We start from the raw sequence: 10,616 nt of genomic DNA, 5'->3' as shown, positions 1-10,616 counted from the left end.
TGAGAATAATCAACAATAAAATAGTTCCCAAACATCAGATCCTGACCAGACACTGCAGACTGTTGGATTTTGTTCTTCATTTTCACTGGTTTCTGACGGATCCTTTCTCGCTCTGGTGCAGTTCCTGTTTCCGCCCAGTAGATATCGCCAACCCCCAATCAATGGAAATTCCACACCAGCCAGTAATTCTTCACCTGATATCGGACTGAAGAGACAGTCGATACCTGCAATACTTGACCAGCTGGAAATACATTTTACCACAGCTCACATCAGCCATTGAGTAAAGTTAAATAATTCCATTAAATCATTACAGAGACCTGAATACCAACTGGGCAGGAATGGCAGCTCAATATTCAAGTCTATAAGATCTTGAGAAAGGACAGGGAAATAGGGAAAGGAGGAGGAGCAGCAATATTACTAAAGGTCAATATTACAGCAGTTCAAAGATAGAATATCAGTGAGGGCGAGCGGGCAGTGTAAACACTCTGAGAGAGACCCATCACAAGTGCCCCCACTGTACTCCTCCAGAAGGTACAAGAAGGGCGAGCGCGGGAGGATTTCTTCATTCTTTGTAAAAGTGTTTGAGAGATTGTGGAAATGTCTGGAAGAGGAAAAACCGGCGGTAAAGCTCTGTCGAAGGCCAAGTCTCGCTCATCCCGGGGCGGACTGCAGTTCCCTGTTGTCCGTGTTCACAGGCTCCTGCGAAAGGGGAACTATGCTGAACGTGTGAGTGCCGGAGCCCCGGTCTATCTGACCGCTGTGCATCGAGTATCTGACGGCTGAAATCCTCGAGCTGGCCGGCCACGCGGCCCGGGACAAACAAGAAGACGCGTATCATCCCCAGACACCTGCAGCTGGCCATCCGCAACGACGAGGAGCTCAACAAGCTGCTGGGACGGGTGACCATCGCTCAGGGTGTTGTCTGATATCCAGGCCTTGCTGCTGCCAAAGAAAACCAGCATTGTGAGCTCCAAGAGCAAGTAAACCGGCCAAGGCTTAATCTGATAACCCAAAGGACAGGACCAACCTGATTGAAATCTTTGAAGAAGGAACAAAAAGTGTAGACAAGTTTAATGCAGTAGAGGTGATATATTTGGATTTTCCGAAGGTCTTCTATAATGTACCACATTGTAGACTCATGGCTAAGTTCAGAGCTCGTGGAGTCAGGATCAGCTGGCAGAATGGATAGTAAGTTGGCTACAAAACTGAAAGCCGAGAATAGAGGTTAAGCGTCACTACTCAGACTGGCAAAAGGTGGGAAGTGGAGTTCCAGTTGCTGGGACCACTGTTCTTCACAATTTACATTAACGATTTGGATTCGGGAATCGGAAGTACAATTCCAAAATTTGTGGAAGACAACAAATTGGGGGATTTAGTTAATACAAAGGAAAAATGCATCAAAATGCAAGAGGACATTAATAAACTTGCAGAATGAAGAATCAGGAGGTCACACACTGCTTGGATAATAAGAGTCTAAACGGGATAGAGGAGCGAAGGGATCTAGTGGTACAGATACACAAATTACTAAAAGTAGCGACCCAGGTTAATCAGGTCATAAAAAGATGAATCAAACACTAGGATTCATTTCTAGAGGGATAAAGTTGAAAAGCAAAGAAGTTATGTTAAACTTGTATGGAACCTTGTTTAGACCAGACTTGGAATACTGCGAACAGGTCTCGTCTCCATATTATAGACATAGGGGCATTGGAGAAGGTGCAAACAAGATTCACAAGGATGATACCAGAAATGAGAGGATATTCTTATCAGTAAAGACTGCACAGACTGGGTCTCGTTTCACCAGAAAAGAGAAGGCTGAGGGTTGATCTGATCGAGGTTTTTAAGATAATGATAGGATTTGTTAGGATAGATATAGAGAAAATGTTTCCACTTGTGGGGAGTCCAAAACTTCAGGTAATAAATATAAAATAGTCGCTAATAAATCAAATGGGGAATTCATGAGAAATTGCTTTACCCAGAGAGTGGTTCGAATGTGGAACTTGTAACTACGAGGAGTAGCTGAGGCAAATAACACAGGGGCATTTCAGGGGAAGATAGATCAGCACATGAGGGAGAAAGGTATAGAAGGATATGCCGATAGGGTTAGATGAAGTAAGGAAGGAGGAGGCTCATGAGCAGCATAAACGCTGGCATAGACTAGTTGGGCCGAATGGCCTGTTTCTGTGCTGTAGTTTCAATGTAACTCGATGTAATGGCTCTTTTCAGAGCCACCCTCTGTATCTGTGAAAGGGCTGGTTACTGTCTGAAGGGAGACGCTGATATCATGCTACCAGTGTGGCTTTAAGCTGCTTTTGTCTCGTTGTGGACGAGATGAGCTATTAATGGGACTGGAGTGGGGGCAGTGACCACAGTCCAGTACTTTAAACGGTGACTTATAGACCCTAGCCCACACATCACCAGATTTCTTGTATTTATTTAAACTACTTGCCATGCTGGGCTCGTAAAGAATCACCAGAACTGCTCGACTAACCTTTCTACATCTGTGGAATTCAGCTCTTCGCTCCATTTCTGTTCTATTTTGTTGGATTATTTACATAACGCATCAAACTCACTGGGGAATCACTGAAATGTAACTCTGTACAGAAACAAATAACAGTGAATTGCCTGGTGCCCAGGAGATCAGGAACATTACTCGCCTTTCGTCCTGTTAAAGAGTAAACCGTGTTTCGAGTCCACCGACCCGCTTTGGTTCCATATGGGGGATTAAACAGAGAAATCGGGAGGGGAGGAGACAGTTAGAGTGACAGAGCGGAGATCGGCCTCTGATCTTCCAGCTCCACCTCCAGTTCTCTCCATCCGACAGTTTCAAACCGTTTATCGATAATAGAACCGAACCTCAGCGCTCCGCACAAACCCTGACAGACCCGGGCTTCATATTCAAGGATTCCCAAAACCCGAAGCTTTCAAATAAGCCCCGTTACAATGAGAAATCGTTAATATTCCTGCCTAAATACAGTCCATTCAATAACAAGTCAACTCGGCTCCTCCATTTCAGTCTGTTTCCCTGTTCTATCTCCCCACACATCCCCTCCCAGACGGGTTCAGCGTTTTACAAACACATTATTCCAGTTTATTTGGAGAATCCCATGTGTTGGGGTTTGAGTTATGACGCGGAGTTTCTCCACCAGTGTTACTATCTCACAGAGACTCTCGCCCTGAATGTGTGAAAAGATTATGACCATGAACTGGGACTGGAGCCGAACACATCCCCAGTTACAGTGAGGCCCGGCCCGGACATCTCATTCTCTCTATTTTATATCAGACAGTATCCCACTTTCATGTCCAGCAATAGAGAGAGAGAGAGACAGTATCAGTCTTACAGTTCCGAACTGTGTCCAAATCACGCTCAATAGCAGTATCCACCTTCATATACAGCACCAGAGAGAGAGAGAGGGAGGCAGACACGGTGAGAGAGACAGAGAGAGCGGTGAGACACCGTGACAGACAGACGTTAACAGTATTAGTTCCGGACTGACCGGTAAAGTGCCGTTTTATCCAGAAAGATCGCGTTGGAGAGACAGAAGATGCAATCTGATCTCTCACTGATATTGTACAAGGGTCAGACACACTATTAATCCCACACTCAGGGACAATACAGAGAGGGACAGAAACAATGGGTCACATTTAACCCTCTGATGCCTGTTGTACTATCTGCAGTTTTACAGCTCAGGGCTGTTCGATATTACTCTCAGTGACCTACAGTTTCACTCCGGTTAAATTAATCTGCGACTGTTGCTGCCTGATATTAACCCGACACGGTCCCAGCAAATACACCGACTCCCACTTTCCTCCCATGTTTCTCCAGGATTGGTTTGAGAAATCCTCTCTCAGTCACACATTATAGGGGCCATTAATGAAGAGAATCCATTGGCTGATTTCACAGCCGCTCACTTTATCTCTGAAAGGCTCTTTACCATCAAAAGACCCCGAGAGAAACAGCAGGGATGGAAACATCTAGTTTAATAGTTGGAGATTGTAAAGTCAGTCTGGATTCCAGCGTTAGGCACTGGTGGAATCCCATCTGTTTCCCATTCGGGTTCCTGTTCCTGCACTGCCTGTGGACTCCATTCCCTCTGACCTTTCCCCCAGACCCACTTCCTTTGATCAGACTCGGAAAAATTCCAATTGGGGAAAGTTTCCATCGATTTTTGGATTGGGAATTGTGGGCGCCATTCCCTCAGTGAGCGGAAGAAGATGGTTTGAAGCAGCCGGGAATGGAGAGATCACGGCCCCCGCGGGAAGGGAGCAAAGAGCAGCCTCGTTACAGCAGTTCATCGCTTCGGGACCGTGTCCGCGGATGGGCTCAGAGATCGGCATTGAGTCCGGGGGAAGTTCAGGGGGAGTCCGGGGGGCTGTTTGTAAGAGGCGGAGTGGATCAGGAACTGGTCCCTGAACATGGATTGAGAGGGGGGAAGGGAGAGGTCATTCTCGGGCTGTGTGTGTACAGGGTGTGTCCAGGGGAAGGGAGAGAGAATGGGAAGAACCTGCTATTAAAATCATTGCTGCTTTCTCTCCCCAAACCAGTAATGAATGGCCCTGGTTTATTTCCAGCCTCACCCTATTTATTGTGATTGGATAGTGAAGAGTGGAAACAGAGCCGGACAGTAAGGATGTGGGGAGTTATACAAAGAGCATCTATTGCAGGCTTCAGCTGAGAAGTGTGAAGCTCACATTTTAAACAGCGGCTGTTTGGTTTCGGTTGAACGGTTAGTCCCATGGGAGAGGGGATTAGAAACCTGACCTGTACAAAGGTCCCTGCCCCATCGGGTCGTCCCATTCATGGATCGGTGCAGGGGTTGGGCCGTGTCTGGATGTCATTAAATTGTTGTAAAACAGCCCAACACATCTGGTATGCAGAAGCTGAGTGCTGCAGTACTGCAGTGGAGTCAGACACTGACACTGTTTGTATCACTGGATTTCATTTGTGGATATTCAAAATGATCATTAACAGAGATATTAAACTGATCACTTCTGTATTTTCTACCTCACGTGTTCCTGAGTAACAAGAGATAGATTTCTTTCTCCAGGCAAACCCTTGAACGATCCAGAATAAATGTGATGCTTCCTCCACCCGAGGCAGAAGGAACAATGCAGCCAGCTCCTTCTCACACACAGTCGGTATATTATCACTCACAGAGCACAGAGACACAGACAGGTCATCAGTTCCACAGTCTCAGACAGCAGAAGTAGTCAGTCCCACACTGATCACAATTTCCAGAGACACATTTTCAATCCAACAGTCAAGCAGAGTAGGTGAGGCTGGCACTGTTCCATTCCCCCTAACTCAGTCCCGCTGACAGGTAGATACAAAAATCCCAGTCCAAAATCACACTCTCAGAGTGAAAGGCACTGTGTCAATCTCACAATAGAGCAAAATTAGCTACGAATTAAATACCAGATAGAAATCACACATGGTACCCGATTCAAAGGTACAGAATGAATCCCAATAATGTACCCCGAGATTCAAATTGAATACTGGCCCAGAACTCTCACACATGACTTTAATACATGCAATATCCATTCGAAAAGTGTATCATATGAGACAAATTGCACACAAGTCCAAAACTCAGGTAGAGTATCAGATTGAGAAATATTGAAAGATAGTAAACCTGAGAAACAAATTAGATACTTGTTCAGAATGTACTCGTAGAATGAGATTTAAAGATAGATTGTCAATTCTATTAGTGCAGACTGAGATACACATTACATACCAGTCCAAAAATCTCATACAATATTAGATTGAAAGATACGGTGTCAATTCTATTTCTACAGACTGATCTACACATTACATACCAATTCAAAAATGTCACCTTATCAGTTTGAAAGATACATTAATATCCACAACAGTACTCACAGAGATACAGATTTAATAGTACTCTAAAAAGCACACAAATTATCGGATTAAAACCTGCAGCATCATATCCTAAAGTATGTCCATATTTACCAATTAAACAATGAGTAAAACTATTTAAACATCGAGATATTAAAGCTACAATATTGAACGCCATAATGTAATCTGTACAGAATAATTACGTACAGATACAGAATGAATCTCACATTCAGAGACAGTACCAGAGACACAGAGACACAGAATGACTCCAACTCTCACAGATGCAGAAGGAATCCCAAACTCACATACAGTACAAGAGACTGACAGACACACAGTTAATCCCACACTCACACACAGTGCCAGAGACTGACAGGTACAGTATGAATCCCACACTAACATGCATTATGAGTAACTGCATATTTAGGATGAATTCAACTCCCACATACAGTACTGGAGACTGTATATACAGAATGAATCCCACAATCACATGCAGTATGAGTAACTGCATATCTAGGATGAATTCAACTCCCACATACAGTACTGGAGACTGTATATACAGAATGAATCCCACACACACATGGAGTACCAGAGACTGACAGATACCGAAAGATTCCCACACTAACACACAGTTTTATATAAGGAATTAATCACAAACTCTCACACACACTGCTGACAAGATACAGAATCAATTCCAAACTCACACACAGTATCAGAGAGTGACAGATACAGATGAATCCCACACTCACACACAGTACCAGAGACTGACAGATACAGAATGAATCCCACACTCACACACAGTACCAGAGACTGACAGATACAGAATGAATCCCACACTCACACACAGTACCAGAGACTGACAGATACAGAATGAATCCCACACTCACACACAGTACCAGAGACTGACAGATACAGAATGAATCCCACACTCACACACAGTACCAGAGACTGACAGATGCAGAATGAACCCCACACTCACACACAGTACGAGAGACAGACAGATACAGAATGAATCCCACACTCACACACAGTACCAGAGACTGACAGATGCAGAATGAATCCCACACTCACACACAGTACCAGAGACTGACAGATACAGAATGAATCCCACACTCACACACAGTACCAGAGACTGACAGATACAGAATGACTCCCACACTCACACACAGTACCAGAGACTGACAGATACAGAATGAATCCCACACTCACACACAGTACCAGAGACAGACAGATACAGAATGAATCCCACACTCACACACAGTACCAGCATGAAATGGTCCTTATCAAAGTCACAATTGATACCCTATGTGACTACCACCATGATAAACTATCCCTCCTCATCCTTCTCAAATACAATATCTCAACGTGCTGTTATGCTGTTAGTCTAGTTTCCTCTCTCTGCTTTTATTTGGAATGTGTTGCTTTTCCATCTGATAACACTTGGTATCATCGTATTATGTTAGTCCACAAGAGGAGATCATTCGGCCCATCGTGCCTGTGCCGGGTCAAACACACGTATTCGTTCAAGATTCGTTCAGAGATAGATTGAGTGCTTTGTTATCAGAAAATTGCCTGAACCCCCACAGTCTACAGCTTTCCTCCTCGCTATCAACCACACGGCCTATTTTTGTGTCACCCGCAAATGTCTTTATCATGCCTCCGACTTTTAAGTCCAAATCGTTCATGGATACCACAAAAATCAAAGGACCAAGTACCGAGCCCTGCGGCACCCCACTGGAAACAGCCTTCCATCCGCAAAAACACCCGTCGGCCATTAACTTCCTGCCACTGAGCCAATTTTGGATCCAACAAGCCGCATTCCCTTGTATCCCATGGGCCTTTACTTTTTTGACCAATCTGCCATGTGGGAACTTTTCAAAAGGCTTGCTGAAATCCACGTAGACTGCATCAATTGCGCTACCGTCATTGATCCTGCTTGTCACCTCCTCGAAAAATTCAATCAGGTTCGTCAGACACGACCTCCCCTTGACAAATCCATGTTGACTGCCCTTGATTCATCCGTGACTTTCGAAGTGACAGTTCATCCGATCCCTCAGAATTGATTGCAATAATTCGAAATGGAGTCTTTCTCCTGCTTGCTGCAATGACAGATCAGGCGGTGAACAATACTCAGGCCCGGCTTGCTCAGTCGGACAGAACACGAAGCTCTTAATCGTGGGTTCGAGCCCCACGTTGGGTAAGTAACATTTTAAACTTTTATGATGCTTTCACTGGCCAACAGTGCAGAAATTATGCAGAATGAAACATGAAATCGGTCGTCAGGATGGCCGAGCGGTCTAAGGCGCTGCGTTCAGGTCGCAGTCTCTTCTGGAGGCGTGGGTTCGAATCCCACTTCTGACATTTGTTATCTTTACTGTTACGTGGAAATATTTTATTTGTGGATTGGGCTGCAGCTGATTTTACTGCCAAGTCGATTTGCTCCTCCCACAAAAGCAACTGGCTTTGTCATGGATATGTGACTTGAGAAGTTTCGAACGGTGAAATGTTTGACATATTAATGACCTGGACAAAGAAATAGAACAGCAGTGGGAAACATTTAAAACGGTGATCAATAGAGTCCAGGAGAAATATATCCCACTAAAAAGTAAGAACAAACTAGCCAGAAATGACACACCAGGGATGAATAAAGAAATAAGGTCAAAATTGAAACTGAAGAAAAAGGCCCACACTGGACAATAAAGGAGAGGGGGAATGTGAAAAGACTGGGAAAGAAGTCTAAAGAACTATTAGAAAGGCAAAAAGGAATATCAAAAAAAGCAAAGTATTCTGGACACATCAACAGCCAAAGAAAGTTTAGGATAGGAATAGGGTCACTAAGGGATACACACGACAAACTCAAAGGCAATGACAGCGAAATGGCAGAAATATTAAATAATCACTTTTCTTCAGTATTTACCAGGGAGACCAGCATTGAGTGCATGACAGTGGAAGAAGAGATCAAAAAAATATAAAGACATTTAAGATCGAAAGGGGGGGAGATAATTGATAATCTCATCAAACTGAGAGGGGAAATTTCCTGTTAGGTGCCTAACCAGAGTTTTAAACCGCTCACCCACGCTAATTTCCGTATTACTGTTCAGATTCATTTCACAGGGACACGATTACTGTGCACCATTTAGAGAGGCTCAGTGAAAGGCGGAAATTGACCTATTAATAGAATCATGGAATAGGACAGCGCCATTCGAATGGCATTCGTCCCATCGTGCCTGTGCCAGCTCTCTGAAAGAGCTGTCCAGTTAGTCCCACTCGCCTGCTGTTTCCCCATAGCCCTGAAAATGTTTCCATTCAAGCGTTTATCCAATTCCCTTTTGAAAACTGTGAGTTAAAAAAACAATATTGAAAGGGGTGCTGGGGCCTCTGCAGCGTCAATGAAGTTATCAAGATGTTTCTTTACACATGGTATGTTGTGCAATCATCCTGAAATATCTTCAATATCCAACACAAATTGAATTGCAAACCTGACGGACCAACACTGGAAAACAAGTCACGAGTGAACGCAAATCATCTGGGACCCGTTTTCAGCCTCACGGCTCTTTAAGTAAAGTGAAATAACTTTGCATTGAAAAGATTTGGAACTTGCATCTGTGCCTTTATCTGTTCCATTTCTTAAAGTTGCTGGTGTCTGATGATGTACACGCCTCTGCTCCCTCCATTGAACAAGAAAGGAGGTGTTTGACGTTGACGGGACCTGTTGGTTATGAGCTCATCCTTTACATTGAGTGGGTTCACGTCTTTTGAACGGCGTCAACTTTAGCCTATCGGTGAACTTCGCAGCAAACAAGTTCATCACCGTCTCACCGCGGGCGCTGACTGACATGTTTATTGTTATTTCTTTCAGACCTAAATAAATAGGAACCGTGATTTTAAATTTGCACTAAGTGATTTTTAGGTAGTCGCCTTTAAATGTTTCACAGGCGACTCCTAATTTATGATCGTCCGCCATTTCTCCAGCCGTTTTGAAAACAAAACATGTCTCTGCTTTTCGCGTCTTTTTTCGAAAGGGAAAACAATATATTTCCCGTGACCTCTGAAGGATGTACAAGTACATTTCAGAAAGCTGAAGCAAGTTCACCGAGCTTAAATCGTCTGACCACATTAAAGGCGCTATATACATATATATAAATATGTATATATATGTAATATATGCAAGTCATTGCTGTCTGTTTCTGTGGCTGTCTTTTTTATATGTGTGTCCATCTGCAGGTCAATTTTGAATCAATACCAGTGTTCGTGTCAGTTTGTTGCATGAAATAAATGAGAGTATCAGGCGCTCCCCTCCCTGCCATTGGGTCGGTACTGAGTCAGGGTTCAGACCAAACTTCTGGGTTTTTTTGTGAAAAAGCAATTAAAACCTTCATTCGGGAATGATCCAGTCTCATGTGAGCGGTGAAAGAAACACTGACCCCGATGTGATGTGAACACGCAGACTTTTGATCTGGAGTCAGACCTTTGCACCACGCGCTCTGAAGACAGGATCCTGGATGTTATCATTTATATGAATGTTTCTCAAACACCGTTTCATTTCTCCCACCTTGGTTGAATCGATGGGGCTTATCAAATCTCCGCCAGATCCCACCGGGAATGAGACAGTATTGGAAGCAGCCTTCACCCCCACGATCACGCTGGCTTTCATCGCCTGCTCTCAGCGGACTGCATTAACAGGGATGGGAGATATGGACTTTGTTCAGATTATTCAGCAATGTGAATCGTTAAATATTTACTAATTTTTAATGGGAACAAGGTTTTAAAA

The 10,616-nt window shown here is 44.0% G+C and overlaps 1 non-coding gene across 1 annotated transcript; it reads left to right on the top strand.

Annotated features, from left to right (window-relative positions):
* Positions 1-8,123: 8,123 nt before the first annotated feature.
* trnal-cag (transfer RNA leucine (anticodon CAG)) lies at positions 8,124-8,206 on the top strand. The gene has a single exon. It is a non-coding gene; the product is annotated as a tRNA-Leu (tRNA).
* Positions 8,207-10,616: the final 2,410 nt, after the last annotated feature.

The sequence above is a fragment of the Heptranchias perlo genome, unplaced genomic scaffold (genome assembly GCF_035084215.1).
Source record: "Heptranchias perlo isolate sHepPer1 unplaced genomic scaffold, sHepPer1.hap1 HAP1_SCAFFOLD_59, whole genome shotgun sequence".
Classification (NCBI taxonomy): Eukaryota; Metazoa; Chordata; class Chondrichthyes; order Hexanchiformes; family Hexanchidae; genus Heptranchias; species Heptranchias perlo.
The sequence above is the reverse complement of the archived record's forward strand: the minus strand, read 5'-3'. Positions and strand labels throughout refer to the sequence as shown.